Here is a 26,836-nt window from a genome sequence, read left to right on the forward strand (position 1 = left end):
GATGCTTTGAGGCAAATTAAGTTAATCTGATAGGGGAAAAATCCCTTTGAGGCGGGAAAAACGCCTTTCTGAGGCAAAAACTACTGGTTTAGGGCAAAACCGCCGCTTTGAGGGCGAAAATGGGAATCATTTGAGGTATAAAACGAAGGTGTGAGGGGAAATTTAATCTCTGAGGACAAAACGGTCCCTCTAAGGTCAACAACCCGCCGCTTTTTGGGGTAAAACGGAGCAATTTAAACCACTCTCTCCCGGCTCCTGCCAGCCCCGCGGCTCCCAACACGTTTCTCCGGCTCCCTCTCGCGTCCCTCCTCCTCCCCGTGCCCCTCCCCGCTGTTCCTCGCCCTCGCTTTTGGCGTCAAAAGCCGCTTTTTCTCCGCTTCCTCCCTCCCCTCAGCCGGGCGGAAGCCGGAAAACGCGCGCTCGGCACAAAATGGCGGCCGCCTCTGTCCTCACCCAACATGGCGGCGCCCTCACAGCACCCGCCCCCTTCACCGTAACGGCATCCGTACAACATGGCGGCGCCCTCACAGCACCCGCCCCCTTCACCGTAACGGCGTCCGTACAACATGGCGGCGCCCTCACAGCACCCGCCCCCTTCACCGTAACGGCGTCCGTACAACATGGCGGCGTCCGCGGGGGGGGTCTGAGCTCATGGGGATACCCCTCCCCCCCGCGGGTGCCCCGCGGCACCCCCCCCCGCCCCAATTCCCCTCCCAGCTTACCCCGAGGGACATTTTGGGGGTGGGAGGGGGAGTTATTGCACCATCAGGGGGGTGGAGCCCCCCTAAACCCCACCTACCCCCCCAAAAAGTGGGTGGGCTTCGGCTCGACCACCCACCACGCTCTTTTCCCCTCCCCCACCCTCCCTACGTCTTTGGGGGGTATAAGGGACAGCCCCCCATCATCCGGGGCGGGGTCTGAGGTGCCACAGGGAAGCAGAAACTCATCGAGAGAGGGGGAGGTGAGTTGGGGCGGTCTTGGGGGCTTTTGGGGGGTAATCTGGGGTTATTTGGGGTGGTCTGGGGTCGTTTGAGGGGGTCTGTGGGACTTTGGGGGGTTTTAGGGTCGATTGAGGGGATATGGGGTCACTTGGGGGGGGGGTTGGAGTCCTTTGGGGGGAATTGAGGTTATTTAGGGGACATTGGGATTATTTGGAGGGGTTTTGGGGTGATTTGGGAGGGCTTGGGGTCGTTTGGGGAGATATGGGGTCACTTGTGGGACCTGGGGGGATTTGGGATCGTTTGGGGGGGTTGGGGATTATTTGGGGGAGGTTAGGGGGGAGTGTGGGTCGTTTGTGGGGATTTGGAGGCGTTTGAGGGGGATTGGGGTTATTATGTGGGGTTTTGGGCTCATTTGGGTTGATTTGGGGGAGTTTGGGTCCATGTGGGGGCTCTGGGGTCATTTGGGGCCTTTTGGGCTTATTTGCGGGAGTTTTGGGTCATTTTGAGGGGTTTTGGGATCATTTGGGGGGTTTTGGGGCTCATTTGGAGGGAGTTAGGGTCATTTGGGGAGGTTTTGGGCTCATGTGGGGGACTTTTGGGACCATTTTGGAGGGGATGGGTCATTTGAGGAGGTTTCAAATTCATTTGGGGGGCTTTGGGCCTCATTTGGGGGGATTTGGGGGGTCTTGGTCTCATTGGAGGGAGTTTTGGGTCTTTTGGAGGGACTTGGGGCCATTTTGAGGGGTTTTGGGATCATTTGGGGAGTTTTGTGACTCATTTGGAGGGAGTTGGGGTCATTTGGGGAGGTTTTGGGCTCGTGGGGCTTTTGGGACCATTTTGGGGGGTTTTGGTCATTTGAGGAGGTTTTAGGTTCATTTGGGGGGTTGGGGGCTCATTTGGGGGGTCTTTTGGGCTCATTTGGGGGAGTTTTGAGTCATTTGAAGGGAGTTGGGGCCATTTTGAGGGGCTTTGGGATCATTTGGGGTGTTTTGGGGCTCATTTTGAGGGAGTTGGGGTCATTTGGGGAGGTTTTGGGTTCATGTGGGGGGCTTTTGGGGCCATTTGGGGGGGTCTTGGGCTCATTTGGGGGAGTTTTGGGTCATTTGGGGGGGTGTGGGGCCATTTGGGGTAGTTTTGGGTCATTTGGGAGTTTTTGGGTCATTTGGGGAGGTTTTGGGCTCATGTGGGGGGCTTTTGGGACCATTTTGGGGGGTTTTGGTTCCTTTGAGGAGGTTTCAGGTTCATTTAGGGGCGGTTTGGGATCATTTGGGGGGATTTTAGGCTCATTTGGAGGGGTTGGGGTTCATTTGGAGGCATCTTGGGTCGTTTGGGGGGATTTGTGCCCTTTGCCTCGTGGCTTGGGGGGGGATTGTTTTTTGGGGGGGAGGGGACATCCCCTTGCCATGATGCCCCGGGTGTAAGAAATATTGATGTTGCTTTTGCAGAATTAGAACTTGAGACAAGGAGTTTCGACTGCTGTCTGTGTCTGTGTGGTGTAAATCAGTGCACTGACAGTTGCAGGGTCATTTGTTGATATGCTGAAAAGCATTAGATACTGTTGAAATAACTTGTAGCACTGATCAGTGATACCTTACTGTTTGATTTGAGTTTAGAGGGATTTCTCTACACAGAGGTAACTTGAATGTTTTCTGTGAGTTGTCTTGTTTAAAACAGACTTGAATCACTATAAATATCCTCTGTCTTTGTTCACTCGGTTCATATCTTTATGTAAATACAACTGTCTTTTGGTTGTTCTTTTTGCCATTAGAAAATGAGACAAGCAGAGAAAGAAGTCAGTTGCAACCAACTGTAAAAAGACTGGCCTTTCATAGATTCAGATAATCACAAACGTGTTTCTGCATCTTTTAAAATTGTCTTTCTAGATCTTGCTGTATCTGGTTCTGTTCTTGAAAAGACATGACAAAGCTCCAACACAGATGACAGTGAAACTACCACATCTGTAAGTGTTAGATTTTCTATTCAAATGTCAGAATGAATTAAGTGCAGCATCTGTAAGGCAGATTAGGAATACTGTAGTCAGCTATCACGTCCTTTTCTATAACAAATCTGGGACTAACTCTTGATCTAGTTAAAAGAGAACGTTGTCCTTCAAGTTTGTGGTTCTGGTGGTTTTGGTTTTTTAGATCGCAACGATGGACTTTGAACAGGTTGTGTCTCCTTTTGTGCTCACTTGCTCTAGTGCTGTGAAGATGTGTAGTGGTTTTGTGTGGCCAGCTTTTGGTAGTTGTTGGGGGAATACAGGGGCGGATTCTTCAAAGAAAGAGCTGCCAGAAGCTATAGCTTGAGCAGTGAACATGAACTGATTCTCCTGTGTGGTTGATGTTCTTGTTGCATGCTTGATTCTTAATGAAGAAAATTCGGTTAGGTAAGAAAACCACCTTGAGCTCAGTAATCTTTTTTTTTCTAAAATGTTGCTCTTAACCAGTATTTTACTGCCAGAAAAGGGTTTGTCTTTTCTTGATAGATTGTCAAAACAATCCCAGGATTGCCTTTCAAGGAAAATCCAGCAGTTCACACAGACAGGTATGGTACAGTATGTTACATATTTGAACCAATTGTGTAGTCAGATAATTAGGAGCTGTAGTATGTTTCCAGTTACTCTTCTTAGACAGCTAAAAGGGCAGAGGGTAAGCCAAGATGTGTGCACATGGTATTGGGGAAGGAGGCCATTAGAAGCTGCTGATACTTATCCAGACCACAGTAAAAATAGCAATTCTTTCTAAACAGTAGCTTGAAAACAAGGCTGTGATGAGGCAGTACGTTTCTGCACACTCAGCATATTCAGTTGCCTTCTTTTATTCTTAGTGTGATTGATAAAGTTTTCAAGCTGAATGAAATCTGACTGAGTTGACTTGTGCAAGGCTTTTATTATGCTGCAAATCACTTGCTGCATATGTAAACAACCTGAGGGGTGTTTTTAATTCAAGTTTTAACTGTTGCAAAGATACATTGTTTCATGTTTTTGCAACTTTAAGACACCTTTTTCCTGCAGTCCCATCTGATTTTCTTCTGAAGTTGAGGAACCCACCAATTGTCTTGGTTAAAAAACCTTTGGGTTATTTTCAGATACCTAAAACCTAATAGTAAATTTTACATCCAAAATGCTCCTTTTTGATTTCTTCTGTCATATTTGAGGGTTTTTGTTGGCACAGGTAATACATCAGAGATATTTTGTAGGGGAACTGTTTCATGCCATTTAGAAATATTGGTGATATTTATCGATTACACTTTCCTTTTGCATTTCCATTGAATTTAATATTTGTATATTTCTCAGGCTTCAGCAGTGCTTAAATTCCGATCCTTTGAACACACATAGAACTGAAAATGAGCAACAGGTAATTCCAGGATATAACTTCCATTTAAACCTCTGCAAACGTGTGTCATATATGTGGAGGTGTGGGTAGTGTTGAGGCTACAAGAGTGGTCTTTGTGGAGGGACACCAGGGACTGAATCCAGCCACATCAGCAACAAGACCAGACCAAAGGTCAGCAAGCCAGCAAAGTTGGTGGTGCCTCTGTGAAAACAGGAGGGGCAAAAAAAAAAATGCAGGGGAAGAGACAAAAAGAAAAAAAGCAAGAAACAGAGGCCATGGCCAAGTCAGGGGACAGTAGGAGTCTCAGCACTGTTCTGTGTGACGTGTGTGTGAGTTGTACTTCATTTGTGTTTAGCATTTCTTTGGCTAATTCTTCTCAAAAAAACAGTTTTTAAGTTGGATGTAAGCTCAAACCCATCTACTAAGTATTGCCTTTGTCATCTATTTCATATGGTTCATACCTTTCATAAGTATCATACTTAACTTTCAGATACTAAATACGACAGTAGCTAATTTTGATTGAGGAATGTGTAGGAGGTTGTTCATACGGTTGAGTAAATTATGCTTCAGAGATACTGTAGAATTGTACAGTTTCATCTGATCTATCAACCACTGCTACAAATGATGGCATTTGAATGAGATGTAAGAATTTAACTCCTCATCCCAGAAGAACTCTTATCATATTGTGTGTTAAGGAAATGTATTATGCAGTGGGTCAAAGGCTTTTAAATTGCTCATTGCTTTGTGTTGCCTTGTTGGTGTTTCAAGCACACGATTTTCAGGTAGAACTCTTTATTTCTCTTTCTGTAGGAACTTACTTGGAAAAAAGTTGTAGGCCCTAACTCCACTGAATCTTACTGTTGGCCACCAATAGCTCAAGGATGTGATGCAGTTGCCATCTCATATCAGGGAAATAATCCTTTCATGTATATTCCACCAATTCTTACACTTTTGCAGTCGAGCAGTTGCTACAAAGCCTTGAGAAACAGGAGTGGAGGATGTATATATTAGAGTACTGCAGGTTTTGTGTTCTAAGGTGCAAATGTCAATGAATGATCCAAAAGGTAGTGCATGTTGAGAATGGGTGCATCTGATGGAATCTTAGAGTATCTTCATGATGCTTCCCAGGTTATTTAGGCCATCTGCTTAGACATTGACAGAGATGGACTGCATGAGTGTGGGAGTCTGTAACTTATTTATCAAGTAGTATCTAACAAGTGGTTAATGTCATATCACTCTGATACTCAATGCAGCTTGATTTTTAAGGGGCTGTTACATAGTGAAATGGAAATGTCTGGTTTGATTTTTAAAACATTGTCATTCATTTTCTACTGCATTAGATCACAGAAACATGGACTCACTGAGGCTGTAAGGGACCACTGAAAATGGCTCACACAGCTCCAAGTAAGACAAGATGTTTCTGCTTCTATGAAACTTTTGGACCTTTCACCGTGTGTTGCTGCACATCCATTTGTCTCCAGCTTGGTGCACGGTTCCTCGGGCCTGTACCATCTGCATTGAAGAGGTGATATGGTGTTAAAAGCTTCTGTTTGAAGCATTGAAAGGCCTGTTTTGCAGATTTTAGTTTTGCCCTAAATTCTGAAATAGTACAATGACTAAGATTCTAAACAGTTGTCTCATGCTCTACTGTAACTGTTTTGTACATCCACACCTAGCCACTAGCACTTATCTTGTGTCCTGGGTGGAAGAAGGCACGACTTGGTTTTGAGCTACTGAAAACATACCAGAGATGCTCCAGACAGCTTCATCCAATGCTGTTAATACTTGGGCAGAACAAAGAAGCAGCTAAAAGTGTGAAAATCCAAGGATGTAAGAATACTTCTGTCGTCTGAATGACACTTGAAAGCAATGTAGGCTGTCTTAGTTGCCCAAAACTGTAAGAAATGAAGTTTTACTTTTTCCTATCAAGTGATCATTTTGTTTCTTAGATGCTGTAACTCTAGTGATGCATGAAAGTTCATTAATGCTGTTTAACAGTAAATAGCATTAAAGCTGTTGAAATGATCTGTGTTTTTGCAAGTCTCATAACCACTTTTTTGAGTCAAATGAGTGGGAGGGGTTTGCTGAGGTTCATGCTGAATTAAGATTCATCATAGATGTTCCTGATTTAGAAGCAGGTTTTACAATAGTGGTTTTATTTTTACATGTGTGTATTTTTACATACGTGTGTAGATATGGAAGATAAAATATTGGCTTTATTTTGTTGTTAAAACCAAACTTCTAAAGGCTATGCTTGAATGTGTTTAAATGTTTACCTTCTGTCGATCTGGTTCTACCATGGTCCTGTTGGGAAATGAAATGACATCCTGCTCTGTAAAGCTGTTAACAAAGACTTTTCAGTGTTTCAGAAACACAGTTTTGCCTACTCAGATCTTAAAGACACACAGGGGTAGAGAAATAGAAGCGAACTAAAATGACTGTTACTAGAAGTCAGAACATGGAGTTATATGGTCCCTATTTAAAACAAAACAAAACAAAAAACCCCAACCAAAAATCCAAACACACACAAATATCCAAACAAAAATACCTTACCACCAAAACCAACCAAAAAAACCTTCCCATAACTTAAAGATGATGCATCTGAAATGCAGTTGAGACCTTTTTGATAAAACTAGTGTGTCATGATGTGGAATGTAAATTAATGTTAACAGTTGTCCTTTACCGACTTGTAGGTGAGGTAATAGTGCCTGCACCATATTGCCTCCTGAGACTGTCTGAACATCACACGCTGTTTCGTAATCTTTGCCATCTTGTTCTTGATGAGGTTGAGGTGCTGTTCTCTGATGCTCCTGAACAGGTAAATAGCTTACATGTTCAGATGGTAAAATACTATTCAATTGTGCAAGTGTCTTGAAAGCAAGTGTCACCCACTGAAAACAAACACCTTCCTTAACCCCAGTGGTAGAGTTGAAAAGAAAATGAAGTTTGAAAACCCCACATTTGTATACTTCTGGCAGAATGAAGTATTGGAGAAGTGGAGTTGTAATCAGTCAAAGCAGACTTTGCCTTGTTTTTTTCTTTAATCAGTGAGCCCTGTCTTGCCCTGGTCTAAGCTACTGCTCCATTATGCTGTTGTCTTTTGCTGTGGATGGTTTCCAAAGCAGATGACTTTTGTTTTTGTTTCATTTGGTAGCGGTGGTTTCAGTGTAGGGGTCTTTAATGTGCTTTAAGGTCTTGTCTGTAAGAAACTTCATTTTTCCTCTTAGCAGCACTGTTTAAACAGTAGAATGAAAGGCAGAAGTGAATGATCAAATAGTCTTGGAAGCATTTTCTTGGATTCTTGGGTCCTAATGACAGTGCAGATAGAAGAAGGAGCTGATCACAGTCTTCTAAGAGGAACAGCATCAAGTTCCATGTTGACCAGGATGTATCAGTATCAGATTTTTTTTAAATCATTAACCTTCTAATATTATCTGTTAAAAAATTGGTGATAAGACTAAAGGGCTGTGCTTCTAGCTGTGATAAGCTAGAGAAATTCCTTAGTGGAAACAGGTTTCCCAATTTGCTGTATGTGAAGCTGTTAAATGTGCCTTTGTAGCAGCAAATATCAAGTTATAAATTAGATGGTATGTCTTCTTTATCCAGTGGACTATTGCTGTTTTCTCTTCAGACTGTTCTTTCTGTTCTGGTATTGGACTCCCTGAGATGGAGTGTGGCTATAACATTACAATTGTGGGAGAGGTAGTTCTCAGTTTCTCAAAAACATCTGTCTTGAATAGGAAAAACAAAGATGCTCTTTCAGCGGGAAATGGTCATTTGAAAATGTTTGAGCTATTTGATAAAAATCTGATTGTAGCTCTTCTAAAGTATTGTTACAGAAAGGGTATGTTATTGCAGCTTGTCCTGGTTTAGGCCCATCAGGGAACAAAGACCACGATTAGGGGGAGCGGGTTGCAGTGAAGACCCGAGAAAGAGTTTGCGGACTCTCCCCCGGCTCCTGGGTTCACACCCACCTCCGCCCGGCTGGGCCAATCTGGCGCCTCCGCGATCATTATTTAGGGGACGGGGAATTTGGAATGCGAGGCAGGAGGTGTAAGAGTGACACGAGATGGAGGCGACCACGCGGACCCTTCAGCCAGAGAAGGAGGAAGGAAGGAGAAGCAACAGACTAGAGACCCCTCTGCAAGCCGTGGCGAGAATGCAGCTGTGCCCCTGCAGCCTATGGAGATCCATGGCAGGAGCGAGAGTTCCCAGCAGCTCCGTGTGAGTGAGCCCGGACGGGAGAGGGACTGTGTGGGGAGGGGCCATGGCCCAGGCCGTGCTGGAGAGCCTGCACGCCGCAGAGCAGCCCCACACGAGAGGCAGAGACGAGCTGCAGCCTTTGGAGTCAGTGGGCATCGGAGCAGCCCGTGCAGGGCTGCCATGCGTGTGAGTTACCCCACGGACTCGCAGGGAGGGCTGGTGTGGAGTTCACCCGTCCTGAGGAGGGGCAAACGGCAGAAGCTATCAGGAACAGACTAACTGAGATCTCCACTGCCTGCCCCCCCGAACCGTTCAGGGGGGGACAAGGTAAAAACCCCGGGATCAGGGCTCTGAGCCCGGGAAGAGGGGAGGGGTGGCAAGAAGGTGTTCTTCAAAAGGCTGGTTGGACTCTTCATTGATGTATTGCTCCGTGTTGTTTCATTTTGGTTATGTTTTGGGTTTTTGGGGGTATGTTTTAGTTGACGTTGCATTAAATTGGTTTTTTTTTCTCTGTTTTCTTCCCCAAACCGAGTGGCCTGGTCTGCTTTGTCCTGAACCTTAAGCGGCAATTAAGCTCTCCCTACCCTTGAGCAATTCTCAGCCACTTGGGTACTCGGGGCTAATCGTGGTCTTTGTTCCCTGATGGGCCTAAACCAGGACAATTTCTGAGAAGAAAAGTGAGGTTTTGTTGGAGTTTTAGGAGAAAAAGTGGGTTTTGGTGCAGTTTTGCAGGGAAAAGTGTAGTTTGGAAGAGTTTTGAGAGGCAAAGTGGGGATGGAGTAGATTTCTGAGGGCCAAAAGCCGTGGAGTTGTGGGATAAAATGAGGTTTTGGTGCAATTCTGAGGGGAAAAGGTGGGATTTGGGTGGAGTTTTGAGGGAAAAAGTGGGGTTTTGGTAAATTTTTAAAGGGAAAAAGTGGGATTTGTGTGGATTTTTGAAAAAACCAAATGTTTTGGTGGGGTTTTGAGGGGAAAAGTGGGGTTTTGTGGAAATTCTGAGGGTAAAAGTGGAGTTTGGTAGAGTTTTGAGGGGAAAGGTGCAGTTTTGGGGAACTTCTGGGGGAAGAAGCGGGGTTTTGGTGGAGTTTTGAGGGAAACAGTGGTGTTTTGGTGGAGTTCTGAGTGAAGAAGTGAGGTTTTGGAGGTGTTTTCCGAGGAAAAGTTGGTTTTGGGGGCTATTCTGACGGAAAATTGGGATTTTTGGGAACTGCTGGGTAAAAAAGTGCCATCTTGAGGGGAAAAAGTGGAGTTTTGGAAGCGTTTTGAGGGGAAAAAGTGGGGTTTGGGGGAGTTGTGAGGGATAAAATGAGGTTTTGGTGCAATTCTGAGAGAAAAACAAGGATTTTGGAGGAGTTTTAATGCAAATTGCCTTTGCATCAGGTCAGTGCAGAGAGCCTCAGGTTCCATCAGAAATCATCTGCTGGTTGTTTCAAGTGCAGAGCACAGAGTCTGGCTAAATGTCCAGCAAGAACTGTAAAGGGAGAATCCCAGGCAACAAATGTGCAAAGGGGGGTGGAAAAGGGAGGGAGAATTCTCCAGTCCAGGTGGGCAAAATGTCAAACCAAACCCAAAGTAAAGTCCCCAGGAGATCAACAGAAACTTGTCACCACTGCAGTGAGAGGGAGACTTTTAAAACACCCGTTGTTTGCTCTTCCAGGTGCTGGGTTAGTGAGGAAACACTGGGCTGGAGAAGAGCAGGAAAGAACAGGCAGCTGCGTCATTGAAACGCCATCACTCAGTTGCTACTACCCAGACAACAGCCAAAGTATGTGCTGTAGAAGATACCACATCTGATGTTTTCCTTTATGTGACAATAAAAGGTGAAAAGGTAAGATATTTTTATCTCTACAAACCTCTTTGTGCACTCTGCTATAGAAGTTATAACTTTGTGACAAATTTAAGACCGAAAAGTGTTATTTGCAAGTGAATTTTGTAATTTGCCATATACAGTAGAAGTGCAATCATTAACTTATTAGAAGATTTATTTTCTAAATCTGTTGTTTGTGAACTTTGGAATGAATTCTGTGAGGTGGAAACTTGTGAACCGCTTTGGAAGGTATTGACAAGCAAATGAAGTCCCCCAAGTACTTCAGATGAACAACTATGTGAATTTACTGTACTCTTGTCCTTCTTTGTGATACACTTAAAGATATTTCAAGAAGGCAGTTGCATGGTGTTATGAAATACAAGTTCATATGTGCATAAGGCTGAATTCCCAAACAGTTGGGAGAAAGGAGGTGTGGTAGTTTGAGCCTGGCTGGATGCCAGGTGCCCACCACACCGCTTTATCCCCCACCTCCTCAGCAAGCCAGGGAAGGGGAGAAAATAAGATGGGAGTCTCATGGGTTGAGATAAAAGCAGTTTAATAAATAAGCAGCAAAGCCGCGCGCGCGGGAAGCAAAGCAGAAGCAGATAAAGCTGTTACTCTCTACTTCCCATCAGCAGCGATGTCCGGCCACCTCCCGAGAAGCAGGGCTGCGGTACGCGTAGCGGTTGCTTTGGGAAGGCCAGAAATGCATCTCGCCTCCCCTTCCTGCTCCTCTCCCCCAGTTTATAATACTGAGCTGACGTCATATGGTATGGAATATCTCCTTGGTCAGCCTGGGTCAGCTGTCCTGGCCATAGTCCCTCCCAAGATCATGCCCACTCACAGCTATTGGTGAAGGTGGAGGAAGGAATGCTGGAGGGACAGCCCTGATGCTGTGCAAGCGGTAGTCATAATATTGATATCAACAGTAAGCACAGCACTGCAGGAGCTGCTGTGGAAAATCACTACCGTCCCAGACCCACTACAGTCTCCACCCCTTATTCCATACCATTTATGTCATGCTCAGACAAACCATCTTAACAATCCATATACATTCTTATATACTCTCATTAACCAGTACCCCCACTCTTCAACAGACAAACATCATTCTTGTATTCCCTCTTGCATCTTGCATCCAACAAACAAACAACATTCTTATATCTTTCATCCTCTGTAGATGTTCACTGGAGCAGGCCATAACTTCTGTCTCATCCATCAAGATGGATATCCAGGCCAGGGGAAACAGTATGTTCAGTGTTGGGCACCAGCACCGGCTTGGTTTGTCCACTTGTCCGGTTTTTCTTGCAAAGTTCATCTACAACAGATAACTCACATAACAGGTTATTTTTCCCCCAAGGTTAAGTCTCCTTGAGGTACACATCGAGTTTCCCCATCCTTTCTCATCACCCACCAAGTACAGCCAGGCCCTTGAGCAAAGACAATCCCACGAATGGGTTTGCCTTTTCCCATGGGAGGTGCAACCCATACTGCCTTCCCCAGCCATTTCCCTGGGTGCACTACGGGGACCTTGTCTCCTCCCACAGTATGTAGTGGTTTTGTTTGGGCAGGACCAGGACGGTTAGTTGAACCTCTGCTATTGACCAGCCAAGTGGCTTCTGCTGAATTTTTATCCCACTGCTTCCATGCCCCATTGCCCAGTGCTCTCAACATGGTCTTAAGAGCTTCCATCTTTGTCAGCTTCACTGCTGGACACCACTGCTAGGGTCCGGTCCAGAGATGGCGGGCGTTCTTCACCGGCAGGGGACTGCTCTGCGATCGCGCCCAAAACGTCTGAGACATCAGGGCTCTGCTCAGGAGGATCTTCTCCAGCCCCAGCGTGAGCAGCGGCCAGATCTCCGCGTCGGCGCAGAGCGGCCACCGGCGGCGCTGAGAGCCGAAACGACGATCTGACGGAGGCGCGACCGCGGCGGCCGCAGCGGTGTGTGTATCCGAGGGCAACGCTGAGGCGGTCGTCGGCTGAGGTTGCGGAGCGAGGTCGGCGTCGGAGCCGCAGCTGTCCAGTGGCAGCACTAGGAGTGTCATAAAGTGCGGTGGCGGTGGCGAGCGGGCTGCGGCTGCGGGCGAGCGGGCTGCGGCTGCGGGCGCCCGCGACGGGTTGCGCCGACGTGCAGCAAGCCACCCCTTCGGCGCCCCCGTGCCAGCCCGCCCGTCCGCCCGCTTCCTCCGGCACTGCCGGCTCCTCGTCTGGCAGCCGCTCCGAGGTGGTCGCCGCTGTTCCATCCCCGGCCGTGGCTTCCTCCTGCTTCGCGGAGTGGGTGGCCGCCGCCTTGACCCGCCGCGCCTCGGCGGGCGCCGTCGGGGTGTCTGCCGCGATCCGCATCAGGCGCACTATCAGCGGCTTCGGCGGGAGCTAGCTCCGGTACTGCTGGCCAGCCAGCAAGCCCTAGAGAAACCGGCCGGCCGACCAGCCAACTCGCTCGCCCTCCCTCCCGGCCCCGGCCTCCGCCCTACCCCGACAGAAGCCTCCAGTTGATGAATCAACTCACGGATGGGAGTCAGGGAATCTCGGTTCGTGCAATATTGCCTCCGGTGCACTGTCCTGGTAGCAATTGGTACCTGTTGCTCTTGAACTTGCAGCAATCCCACAACAAAAGGGTCTTCTGAGAGGCCAGGTAAATTAGAGAGTTGTTTGATTTTCTCTGTATCTACAGTGGCTATACCAAAAGCCCATCGATACCCCTTGGGGTCTTTGAAGTACCCTCTCCTGAGGTAATCTATGCCAAGAATACAAGGGGCCTCTAGACCAGTCACAATGGGGTGTTTTTTCCATTTGTCCCCTGTTAAGCTCACTTCAGCCTCTAATACAGATAATTCTTCACATCCCCCTGTCACTCCAGAGATCCAGACAGAATCTGTGCCTCTATACCTTGATGGCATCAATGTACACTGTGCCCCTGTGTCTACTAAGGCTTTATACCTTTGTGGGTTTGATGTGCCAGGCCATGGAACCCACACAGTCCAGTAGATTCGGTCATCCCTTTCCTCCTCCTGGCTGGAGGCAGGGACCCTCTATTTCTGTTCTTCATCAGAGTATTCGCTATCTGATCCTTGCAATTGCAGACCTGAAGTCTCCTCATTGGCTTCGAAGGAAGTAGTTGCAGTTCTTCTATGTCTTGGAGATTGTTGATTGTCCTCTTTTGGTTTGGCAGCCACTCTGCTGACAGCTCTCCTGGGTGGTCCTTTTCTAACAGCTGTCTTCCCCCTTAGTTCACGTACACGCGCTTCCAGCTTAAAAGTGGGTTCACCATCCCACTTCCTCATATCCTCTCCTTGGCCACGCAAAAAGAGCCAGAGTTCATTTCGCGGTGTACTCCTGCGTCTGGGACTTCCCTTTCCCCTGGTCGGGACAGTGGATGACTGAGTTCTTGAGGCAGATCTAACAATCAGGCCATCATCCCACACTGATGAGGAGGTGCAGAGGCTCTCTTCATAGTTCTGTAACCAAGAAGATACCCTCTCCACTGTTGGTATGTCCATGTCTGGATGATACACCATTGCCAGGATATTAGAATATGTAGCTGGGGCACTCTGGATCACTTTTCTCAACATGGCCCGTGTACACTGGACATCGTCTGGATCTGTGGAGGCCTCGACATTATCCAGATCACCATAGATGACTTCCAACACAGCTAATTCCCTTAGATATTGGATCCCTTCATCAGCTCTAGTCCACTTTCCTCGGGCATTTACAAGGTCTTCCTTGAATGGGTATCTTGCCCGTACACTTGAGAGGAGTCGTTTCCAGAGACTACAAGTTGAGGTCTTCTTTCCAATGCCTTTATCAATTCCCCGGTCCCTAGCAAGAGATCCTAGCTGTTGGGCTTCTCTGCCTTCCAATTGTTGACTGTCAGCCCCGTTATCCCAGCATCGGAGCAGCCAGGCACCAATCCGCTCACCTGGCTGGCGACTGTAATCTTTTCGCATATCTCTAAGTTCTGTTGAGGTGAGGGACCGAGTAGTTTCCATTTCCTTTTCGATTTCTTTCACTTCTCCTGATCTCCTTACCGAAGGACCAATTTCTTCTTCTAGCCTTTCCTCTTCCTCCTCGTCTGCCCTTACTAATCGATGATATGGACTTGACCTCCTTATCCACTGCTTCTTTTTCACTACTGGGGCAACCACTGTGGTTGTTGTTTGGTTCCCTGACTCAACCATGGTAGTCTCAGGTATAGTTTGAATTTCCACCTCGGCCATAGTTCTCTGAGAGGGCTGGACTGCGACTGACTCAACTATGTTGGTCTCAGGTACCGTTTGAGTTTCCATTTCAATCACAGTTCTCTGAGAGGACTGGAATGCAGCTCTGTAGGCAGAGGCTAGGCCCCAGTATAGTGCCTGAACCTGATGGGCCTCATTAGGGTAGGTAAGACACCCTTCTATCAGGTAGCGTGTCAGTAAAGCAGGGTTTTTTATCTGTTCAGATGTAAAATCCCAGATTACAGGAGGTGATAACCGTCCTAGGAATTTGCCTAAATTCATCCACATACCCTGCCACCCAGGGACTGGCCGCTTCAGGGGGCATTTTAACATGTTTCCATCACAAATTTGTACTCTCTGATACCCAGATGACTCCAGATTCCACAAGATATATAATATACCAACCATGTTAATTAGTAATATTAAAACTCTCGTATAAGGGTGACTAAGGACCTGGGAAGTCTGTGTAACAGAATTGTCTAGATCAGTCCGAGCTGAGGAGAAAGAGGTGCTTTGCCCCATGGCCTCCACAAGATAGCTCCCACAGCACACTAAATTCATCAGTAACAAAATGAGACTTGCTATTATTATTTGGGCCATCATGTTCCCAGGCCCTTTCATCCTCTTCACAAAATTATATAGCCAGCTTAGCAAAGCTATTAAGGTTAAAGCACAGCCGAGAGTCAATGTTAGGAGCATCGTGTTCCCAAACATTAGAAAGTGTAAGATAAGCTGCATAGCAGCAAGGCTCCGTGACCAGCACAGGAACTTTGCTCTCATTGGTTTACTGTAATTGCAATGCAGTTAATGTAAATCTGCTATTATCTCGCCCCACGTTGGGCGCCAAAAGGGCTGTGGTAGTTTGAGCCTGGCTGGATGCCAGGTGCCCACCACACCGCTTTACCCCCCACCTCCTCAGCAAGCCAGGGAAGGGGAGAAAATAAGATGGGAATCTCGTGGGTTGAGATAAAAGCAGTTTAATAAAGAAGCAGCAAAGCCGCGCGCAGGAAGCAAAGCAGAAGCAGATAAAGCTGTTACTCTCCACTTCCCATCAGCAGCGATGTCCGGCCACCTCCCGAGAAGCAGGGCTGCGGTACGCGTAGCGGTTGCTTTGGGAAGGCCAGAAATGAATCTCGCCTCCCCTTCCTGCTCCTTTCCCCCAGTTTATATTACTGAGCTGACGTCATATGGTATGGAATATCTCCTTGGTCAGCCTGGGTCAGCTGTCCTGGCCATAGTCCCTCCCAAGATCATGCCCACTCACAGCTATTGGTGAAGGTGGGGGAAGGAATGCTGGAGGGACAGCCCTGATGTTGTGCGAGCGGTAGTCATAATATTGATATCAACAGTAAGCACAGCACTGCGGGAGCTGCTGTGGAAAATCACTACCGTCCCAGACCCACTACAGTCAGAAACAAAGAAAGTCTGCAGTTTGTCTTTGAATTGCCTTCTACAGCAAAAAAGGCCAGAAAGGAATGTCTATGTGATAGCAAGCTTGAGCAAGGGGAAAACCGAAACAGCAGATTGTAACAGAAACAAGGTCAAAGCAAGAAGATAGGACAGGACATTAAACTAAGCATTGTTAGAAGACTGAATAGAGCATTCAGTTTATCACTGTATGATTGATTGTACTTGACTAATAAGTTGTAACATATGTAACTAACAATAATATAAAGTTAACTAAGTGTAAGGTAAGCATAACCATAGTGTGAGAGAAAACTAACTGAAGGTCGAACAGATGGGGTGATATTTTAGACACAATAAGGCTGATAAGGCACAATAAGGATGGTGTTTAAACACAGTGAGGTTGGTGTTTAAGTTGTTACAAAAATGAAACTCTGAGGCCTTACGCATAGCACGTGATGCTTAGTATTAACTATTTGCCATGAATTGTAGCACGTACACAGCATTTCGAAAAGGTATATAACTGATGATTATGTGACAATAAATTGGAGCTGATGCACATCAGATTGGCGTCTGGTCACTCCCATTTTGCGCAACAAAGAAGAACCTCTGCACAAAGAAAAAGAAACCCTGCAGAACAGGCTGCCCACAGGGCTTGTGGAGTCTCCTTCCTTGGAGAACTTTAGCACAAGCCTGGACATGTTCTTGTGTGACCTGATCTAGGTGAACTTGATTCTGAGGGAGGGAGTTGGTCTAGATGATCTCTCATGGTACCATCAAACCCCTACCATTGTAGGATTCTATGATGTCACACAGTCTGGATGCAGTACCCACATGTGCTGTGATGTCACAGAGCACTGTTGCAGCATCCAGAGGTGATGTGATGTTATAGAGCACTGTTGCCATGCCCACGTCTGCTGTGATGTCAGAGTCTCGTTTCAGTGCCCAGATACTATGTGAAATCTCAGAGCACTGTGTGTCCAGTGCTCAGACGTCCTGTGATGTCACAGAGCAGTACTGCAGTACCCAGATATGCTGTCATGTCACACAGCTCTGCTGGAAAGCCCAGATGTGCTGTTGCATTACACAGTCCTGTTGCAGTGCACACATGTGCTGTGATGTCACAGAGCACTGGTGCAGTACCTAGTACTATTATGTCGCAGAACCCCACGGCAGTGTCTTGATGTGAAGTGATGTGATGTCAAACACTCTTGTTGCAGTGCCCAGATTTTCTGTGATGTCCTACAGCCCTGTTCCAGTGCCTAGATATGCTATGATGTCACGGAGCAGTGTAGCACTGCCCAGATGTGCTGTGATGCGACACACACCGCACATCCTCTGCAATGCCCACATGCACTGCTATGCCACACAGCCCTGTTGTAGTGCCTAGATGGTCTCTGATTTCACACACCCAGATGTGCTGTGATGTCACACGGCCCTGTTACAGTGTCCAGATGTGCTGTGATGTCACAGGGCACTGTAGCCATGTCCTCTTGTGAGATGATGTTTCAGAGCACTGTTGCAGTGCCCATGTCTACTGTGATGACAGTCTCATTTCAGTGCCCAGATACTATGTGAAGCCTCAGAGCAGTGTGTCCAGTGCCCAGACGTCCTGTGATGTCACAGAGCACTCTTGCAGTGCCCAGATGTGCTGTAATGTCATAGAGCACTGTTGCCCCGCCCACGTCTGCTGTGATGTCACAGAGCACTGTAGCAGTGCCCAGATGAGCTGTGATATCACACAGCCTCTCTGCAATTCCCACATGTGCTGCAATGTCCCTGAGTCCTCTTGCAGTACAAACATGTGCTGTGATGTCAGACAGCCCTGTTGGAGTTCCCAGATGTGATGTCACAGAGAACTCTTGCAGTGCCCAGATGTGCTGGATGTAACAGACTCCCACTGCATTTCCTAGATGTGCTGTGATGTCACACCACACTGTTGCAGTGCCCAGATGTGCTGTAAGGTCACAGAGCACTGTAGCAATGTCCATTTGTTTTGTGATGTCACAGAGTACTCTTGTAGTGCCCAGATGAGCTGTGATCTCAGTGCCCAAATATGGTGGTATATATAAGAGGAGTGATTGAATTCCCAGATGTCTTGTTATGTCACAGAGCACTGTTGCAGTGCCCAGTGGTGATGTGACGTCACAGAACCCAACGGCAGCGTCCGGATGTGATGTGATGTCAAACACCCTTGTTGCAGTGCCCTGATCTTCTATGACATCACACAGCCCCGTTCCAGTGCCTAGATATGCTATGATGTCACAGAGCAGTGTAGCACTGCCCAGATGTGCTGTGATATCACACAGTCAGGTTGACAGCCCTTTTGCACTTCCCACATCTGATGTCACAGAGAACTGTTGCAGCACTCAGAAGTGCTGTGGTGTCACAGACTCTCTGCAATGCCCAAATGTTCTTGGATGTCACACATTTCAGTGCCCACGTGTCCTGTGATTTCACAGAAAACTGTTGCAGTGCCCAGATGTGCTGTGATGTCACACGGCCCTGTTGCAGGGCCCAGATGTGCTGTGATGTCACAGAGCACTGTTGCAGTGCCCAGATGTGCTGTGATGTCACAGAGTACCACTGCAATTCCCACTTGTGCTGTGATCTCACAGGCACTGTAGCAATGTCCCCTTGTGATACAATGTTTCAGAGCACTGTTGCAGTGCCCACATCTGCTGTGATGACAGAGTCTCGTTTCAGTGCCCAGATACTATGTGAAGTCTCAGAGCAGTGTGTGTCCAGTGCCCAGACGTCCTGTGATGTCACAGAGCACTATTGGAGTGCCCAGATGTGCTGTAAGGTCACACAGTCCTGCTGCAAAGCCCAGACGTGCTGTTCTGTTACACAGTCCTGTTGTACTGTCCATATGTGCTGTGAAGTCACAGGGCACTGTTGCCTTTCCCAGGTGTCCTGTGATGTCACAGAACACTGTACCAGTGCCTAGTGATGCTGTTATATATCACAGCAGTGATTGAGTGCTCAGATGTCTTGTAATGTCACAGAGCACTGTAGCAGTGTGGAGTTGAGATAAGATGTTATAGAGCACTGTTGCAGTGCCCAGATGTGCTGTGATGTCAGAGAGTCCTGTTTCAGTGCCCAGATATGATGTGAAGCCTTAGAGCACTGCTACAGTGCCCAGACGTCCTGTGATGTCACACAGCACTGTTGCAGTGCCCAGTGGTGATGTGACGTCACAGAATACTGCCGCAGTGTCCGGATGTGATGTGATGTCACAGAGCCCCATTCCAGTGCCTAGATAAGCAATGATGTCACAGAGCAGTGTAGTGCTGCCCAGATGTGCTGTGATGAAACACGCATAGCACAACCTCTGCAATGCCCACATCTCCTGCAGTGTCACACAGCCATGTTGCAGTACCTAGTTGTGCTGTGATGTCACAGAGCACTGTTGCAGTGCCAACGTCTGCTGTGATGCCACAGAAACCCGTTTCAGTGCCCAGATATGATGTGAAGTTTTAGAGCACTGTTACAGTGCCCAAAAGTGCTGTCATGTCACACAGTCCGGCTGCAAAGCCCAGATGGGCTGTTGTATTACACACTCCTGTTGCAGTGCACAGACCTTCTGTGTTGTCACAGAGCACGGTAGCAGTGCCCAGATGAGCTCTGATATCACAGAGCCTCTCTGCAATTCTCAAATGTGATTTGATGTCACATAGCCATGCTGCAGTTTCCAGATGTGATCACACTTATTGTTTTCTGTTAACAGAATGACTGACTGTGCCTTTGTGTTCTCTTGGTCTACAGAAGAATCCTAAAACAAATACACACGTATTTTTAACAGCTTCTGTGTATCCACTACTTTGTGATCAAATGCACTATTAACCTGGTAACGGTTTGTCAAACCTTTATCGCATTACAGAAGTTGTCAGGCATGCTGTGTACACGATGAGCAAAGATTCTTGGAGAAGGAAAACTGAAATGTGTCACACAAGTGGCATCTGTAGCTTCCAAAGACTGCATGCATTCATCTGTTAAAGCTAAGCACACGGTTTATACACACTTGTAAGTGTACTGCTCAAAGCATGTGAAGTGTGACATCATTTTAACAGTGGCTGTTTCCATCTCTCCATACACTGATTTAAGCATTAAGAAAAAAGGTCCTTCCCAAACCACTTTGTCATGGTTTACCATGACAGCCTTCTCTGGTGAGGGGGAAGGGGCTGTAAAGATGGCTCCTGGAAGAAGTTGCTTGCAGCTCTCCCCAGCTCTGAGCCAGACCCACTGCTGGGGCTGAGCTGATGAGACACCTCCACCATCACTTTGTAACAAGAAGCCTGAAGAGGAGGTTTCTTCCTCCATTCTTCTTTCTTCTGCCCTGTCTTCTTCTGGCTGGTGGTGGTGCAAGGAGTAGGAACAGTGAGAGAAACAACCATGCAGACTCCAAGGTCAGTGATGAAAGAGAGGAGGAGGTGTGCTGGAACAGAGACCCCCCTGCATTCTATGGAGAGAACTGGGGAAGCTGAGGTTTGTTTGCATTTCTTTAAAGACCCTACAGCAGCGGTAGAGACTCATTTTGCTAAAGCTGGCCCCAGTCCAGGGGCAGCAATTCACTTCATTATTGGCCCCGAGTCAGGGGCAGTGATTTCCTTCTTTATCACTATGGCTGGAGCAGGTCATGTCCTGAAGGAGGAACCAATATCCACAGCTGTAACTGTGGGGAGGAACCATATTGGGATTTATCAAAATGAGACAGAACATAGATAAAAATGTCATAATGAATGCATTCTGTGTCAGACATTCCTGTCAGCCTTTCTTCTAGCTGGCAGAAGGGCAGGGTTTGGGCTATTTTTAGCAGAAGTAGTTAAATTACAAATTCACAAACCTCCTTTATTCTTAGAAGTCAAGATATTTTAGTTTGTTATATCTTAATAATTAAAAACCCCACTTACCTGTGTAAAATGATGCTCACCCGATGAACCATTTCTGCCTCATCTCCTGAATTAGTGAATGTCAGCACCTTCTGAAGATTACTGTGGGTAAAAGCCAGTATTTTGAGTAACACAGCGGTTCTTTCACTGTCCATACAAGGCTGTACAACCTAAAGGTGGATACAAACCAGAGGGCTGGTAATTCATGTAATCTAGACATGCTTTACTGTGTGTTTCTTCTTTTAAGAAGCACGAAGCATTGTTATATGCCAAAGAACATTGGTAAATCCTAAATCTTCTGTTAAACTTATAATGTACAATATACAACTCTCACAAAGGGTGTGAATTTCTGACAGCTTCCAGAAGCAAAATTAAAACCCATCACAATCAAAATCTCACATCGGTATTTTCTTATACGTGTGATTTTTGATGATTTGTCAGTGTTGAAGTTTCTCACTGAAGTACCACTGAAGAAGTTTCACACTCCATAAGCACAGTGCACTACCTCAGATAGTCTTAAAAAAAGCCCCAAAACATGGACATTTGCAGAGCTGCCAAATCACTAGACTTTTCACAAAAAGTGATGTTTTTCCAGTTTCATGTCATGCTCAGAATGTCTGGTCTTAGAGACTTCCCAACATTTTCAATTCCCAAATGATTATGTTTTGAGTCATTGAAGAATTCAGATCATACTTGTAACATTTTATACAACTGTTCAGCTCTATACCACACTGACTGGAAGTTCCATGAGAAGACACCTCAGGATATACAGTAGCTTTCTCAAAATATTAGGTCAAATTAATTTCTGCACTGTGTGGCACAGAGCAGTCAAACAAGCATTTTACTAGCTCTGTCTTTGGAAAACTCACTTGTAGTTCTGCCACTCAATCAACAACCACAAAAACATTCTGAACATTCTGGTCAAAACAACTAAGACAGCCTACATTGCATTCAAGTGTCATTAAGACGACAGAAGTATTCTTACTTCGTCAGATTTTCACACTTTTAGCTGCTTCTTTGTTCTGCCCAAGCATTAACAACATTGGATGAAGCTGTCTGGAGCATCTCCGGTATGTTTTCAGTAGCTCAAAAACAAGTTGTGCCTCCTTCCACCCAGGACACAAGATAAGTGCTAGTGGCTAGGTGTGGATGTACAAAACAGTTACAGTAGAGCATGAGACAACTGTTTAGAATCTTAGTCATTGTACTATTTCAGAATTTAGGGCAAAACTAAAATCCGCAAAACAGGCCTTTCAGTGCTTCAAACAGAAGCTTTTAACACCATATCACCTCTTAAATGCAGATGGTACAGGCCCGAGGAACCGTGCACCAAGCTGGAGACAAATGGATGTGCAGCAACACATGGTGAAAGGTCCAAAAGTTTCATAGAAGCAGAAACATCTTGTCTTACTTGGAGCTGTGTGAGCCATTTTCAGTGGTCCCTTACAGCCTCAGTGACTCTATGTTTCTGTGATCTAATGCATTAGAAAATGAATGACAATGTTTTAAAAATCAAACCAGACATTTCCATTTCACTATGTAACAGCCCCTGAAAAATCAAGCTTCATCGAGTATCAAAGTGATATGACATTAACCACTTGTTAGATATTACTTGATAAATAAGTTACAGACTCCCACACTCATGCAGTCCATCTCTGTCAATGTCTAAGCAGATGGCCTAAATAACCTGGGAAGCATCATGAAGATACTCTAAGACTACATCAGATGCACCCATTCTCAACATGCACTACCTTTTGGATCATTCATTGACATTTGCACCTTAGAACACAAAACCTGCAGTACTCTAATATATACATCCTCCACTCCTGTTTCTCAAGGTTTGTAGCAACTGCTCGACTGCAAAAGTGTAAGAATTGGTGGAATATACAAGAAAGGATTATTTCCCTGATATGAGATGGCAACTGCATCACATCCTTGAGCTATTGGTGGCCAACAGTAAGATTCAGTGGAGTTAGGGCCTAAAACTTTTTTCCAAGCAAGTTCCTACAGAAAGAGAAATAAAGAGTTCTACCTGAAAATCGTGTGCTTGAAACACCAACAAGGCAACACAAAGCAATGAGCAATTTAAAAGCCTTTGACCCACTGCATAATACATTTCCTTAACACACAATATGATAAGAGTTCTTCTGGGATGAGGAGTTAAATTCTTACATCTCATTCAAATGCCATCATTTGTAGCAGTGGTTGATAGATCAGATGAAACTGTACAATTCTACAGTCTCTCTGAAGCATAATTTACTCAACCGTATGAACAACCTCCTACACATTCCTCAATCAAAATTAGCTACTATAGTATTTAGTATCTGAAAGTTAAGGTATGATACTAGTCTTAAAAATACTAAATGTATGTATTACGTTAGCATTACCCTTTCCAGATCTTCAAGAAGTGGTGCTGTTTCCAGAATTGATGGTGGCTTCATTTTCTTGCCAAGAAAGACAAAGTTTCTTTCTTCAAGATTTTGAAAACTCTGAAACTATATGAAATAGATGACAAAGGCAATACTTAGTAGATGGGTTTGAGCTTACATCCAACTTAAAAACTGGTTTTTTTAGAAGAATTAGCCAAAGAAATGCTAAACACAAATGAAGTACAACTCACACACACGTCACACAGAACAGTGCTGAGACTCCTACTGTCCCCTGACTTGGCCATGGCCTCTGTTTCTTGCTTTTTTTCTTTTTGTCTCTTCCCCTGCAGTTTTTTTTGCCCTTCATATTTTCACAGAGGCACCATCAACTTTGCTGGCTTGCTGACCTTTGGTCTGGGCTTGTTGCTGATGTGGCTGGATTCAGTCCCTGGTGTCCCTCCACAGAGTCCCTCCACAATGACCACTCTTGTAGCCTCAACACTACCCACACCTCCACATATATGACACACGTTTGCAGAGGTTAAATGGAAGTTATATCCTGGAATTACCTGTTGCTCATTTTCAGTTCTATGTGTGTTCAAAGGATCAGAATTTAAGCACTGCTGAAGCCTGAGAAATATACAAATATTAAATTCAATGTAAATGCAAAAGGAAAGTGTAATCGATAAATATCACCAATATTTCTAAATGGCACGAAACAGTTCCCCTACAAAATATCTCTGATGTATTACCTGTGCCAACAAAAACCCTCAAATATGACAGAAGAAATAAAAAAGTACCATTCTGGATGTAAAATTTACTATTAGGTTTTAGGTATCTGAAAATAACCCGAAGGTTTTTTTAACCAAGACAATTGGTGGGTTCCTCAACTTCAGAAGAAAATCAGATGGGACTGCAGGAAAAAGGTTTCTTAAAGTTGCAAAAACATGAAACAATGTATCTTTGCAACAGTTAAAACTTGAATTAAAAACATCCCTCAGGTTGTTTACATATGCAGCAAGTGATTTGCAGCATAATAAAAGCCTTGCACAAGTCAACTCAGTCAGATTTCATTCAGCTTGAAAACTTTATAAATCACACTAGGAATAAAAGAAGGCAACTGAATATGCTGAGTGTGCAGAAACGTAGTGCCTCATCACAGCCTTGTTTTCAAGCTACTGTTTAGAAAGAATTGCTATTTTTACTGTGGTCTGGATAAGTATCAGCAGCTTCTAATGGCCTCCTTCCCCAATACCATGTGCACACATCTTGTCTTACCCTCTGCCCTTTTAGCTGTCTAAGAAGAGTAACTGGAAACATACTACAGCTCCTAATTATCTGACTACACAATTGTTTCAAATATGTAACATACTGTACCATACCCGTCTGTGTGAACTGCTGGATTTTCCTTGAAAGGCAATCCTGGGATTGTTTTGACAATCTATCAAGAAAAGACAAACCCTTTCTGGCAGTAAAATACTGTTTAAGAGCAACATTTTAGAAAAAAATATTACTGAGCTCAAGGTGGTTTTCTTACCTAACTGAATTTTCTTCATTAATAATCAAGCATGCAACAAGAACATCAACCACACAGGAGAATCAGTTCATGTTCACAGCTCAAGCTATAGCTTCTGGCAGCTCTTTCTTTGAAGAATCCACCCCTGTATTCCCCCAACAACTACCAAAAGCTGGCCACACAAAACCACTACACATCTTCACAGCACTAGAGCAAGTGAGCACAAAAGGAGACACAACCTGTTCAAAGTCCATCGTTGCGATCTAAAAAACCAAAACCACCAGAACCACAAGCTTGAAGGACAACGTTCTCTTTTAACTAGATCAAGAGTTAGTCCCAGATTTGTTACAGAAAAGGACGTGATAGCTGACTACAGTATTCCTAATCTGCCTTACAGATGCTTCACTTAATTCATTCTGACATTTGAATAGAAAATCTAACACTTACAGATGTGGTAGTTTCACTGTCATCTGTGTTGGAGCTTTGTCATGTCTTTTCAAGAACAGAACCAGATACAGCAAGATCTAGAAAGACAATTTTAAAAGATGCAGAAACACGTTTGTGATTATCTGAATCTATGAAAGGCCAGTGTTTTTACAGTTGGTTGCAACTGACTTCTTTCTCTGCTTGTCTCATTTTCTAATGGCAAAAAGAACAACCAAAAGACAGTTGTATTTACATAAAGATATGCAAATGAACCGAGGGAACAAGGACAGAGGATATTTATAGTGATTCCAGTCTGTTTTAAACAAGACAACTCACAGAAAACATTCAAGTTACCTCTGTGTAGAGAAATCCCTCTAAACTCAAATCAAACAGTAAGGTATCACTGATCAATGCTACAAGTTATTTCAACAGTATCTAATGCTTTTCATCATATCAACAAATGACCCTGCAACTCACCCTTTGTCTTATCAAGTACAAAATGCTTTAGAATATTCCTGCATCTGCTGATTTGATTGCTCTTTGTAAACTCTGATACATAGGCAGTGTTTGTTAGGATACCTTTTGTTCCACTTGTTGGATTCCAACTGATACAGTAGGTCAATATATCCAGGTAAAGACAAATGATGCACTGCATGAATGATTGCTGCCAACACACACGGTTCCCACTTGTTTCAGGATCTGTTGATACCTTCTGCTGGAGCAGCACTGTCCTCAAATCAAGTGCAGGATTAACAACTCTCATTGGAAGAGAGTCAAGATTTAATGATGTTTGAGTCTCCTGATAATCTGCTGAACTCACTGCATTCTCTTCAGCTTGCTCAAAATGAGCAAAGCTGCTTAAGACGAGATCATCATTAATGCATACCTAAAAAACCCAAGTATTTGACTGACCAGAATCAACAAGCAAGTCACCATCACATACTGCTTTAGAATTTACTTGAAGCTGGAGACAACAGGAAGACATATGCAGTATGTACAAATGCTTTCTGAAGAGTACTCATTCCAGGGCAGGAAAGTTGGTCATATCTTCCTCTATGTTCTCCAAACAGGTGTTACTTACCAGTTTCATGCTTTTGCCTAAAATTCTGTGCTCAGTTTTCTATCAGCTTTAAACATTTTTAGAAAAACTATCTTAGTTTTATGTCCCTTTGATTCAGAGTGCATCCAAACCTGGCAGGAAAAAACAATATTCAACTTAAAAAGTTCTTACTGGCTCAGAGAGAAGTGACACTTGCCAACTGTGATTCTGAACAGAGAAGGTATTCAAATTAAGATGTAATCCAAGTTATTGTCTACAGTGAAGACCACAACTCTAATGTTAAAAGCCTTGGTAAAATACTCCAAATGGCAGCAGTTTTCAAACACATTTATTTTTGTCTAATAGGCAGCTGCTTAAGTCTGACAGTAGCTGCAGCAGAGATTTAGCAGGAGTTACGCACTTTGGTAAGTGCAACGAGCTTTCTTCCTTTCTCCCAACTGTTTGGGAACTCAGCCTTATGCACATATGAACTTGTATTTATTTTCATAACACCATGCAACTGCCTTCTTGAAATATCTTTAAGTGTATCACAAAGAAGGACAAGAGTACAGTAAATTCACATAGTTGTTCATCTGAAGTACTTGGGGGACTTCATTTGCTTGTCAATACCTTCCAAAGCGGTTCACAAGTTTCCACCTCACAGAATTCATTCCAAAGTTCACAAACAA

General features: G+C 45.1%; 1 long non-coding RNA gene across 2 annotated transcripts; it reads left to right on the forward strand.

Moving 5' to 3' along the window:
* Positions 1–616: 616 nt before the first annotated feature.
* On the forward strand, positions 617–6,259 carry LOC133629485 (uncharacterized). 2 transcript variants are annotated; one of them, XR_009821043.1, is made up of 6 exons: positions 617–961; positions 2,825–2,901; positions 3,427–3,485; positions 4,237–4,297; positions 5,617–5,680; positions 5,953–6,259. It is a non-coding gene; the product is annotated as an uncharacterized LOC133629485 (long non-coding RNA). The 2 variants fall into 2 exon arrangements; XR_009821042.1 differs by lacking the exon at positions 5,953–6,259 and having other exon boundaries at positions 5,617–5,795.
* The last annotated feature ends 20,577 nt before the right edge of the window (positions 6,260–26,836 follow it).

The sequence above is a fragment of the Colius striatus genome, unplaced genomic scaffold, assembly GCF_028858725.1.
Source record: "Colius striatus isolate bColStr4 unplaced genomic scaffold, bColStr4.1.hap1 scaffold_46, whole genome shotgun sequence".
Lineage (NCBI taxonomy): Eukaryota > Metazoa > Chordata > Aves > Coliiformes > Coliidae > Colius > Colius striatus.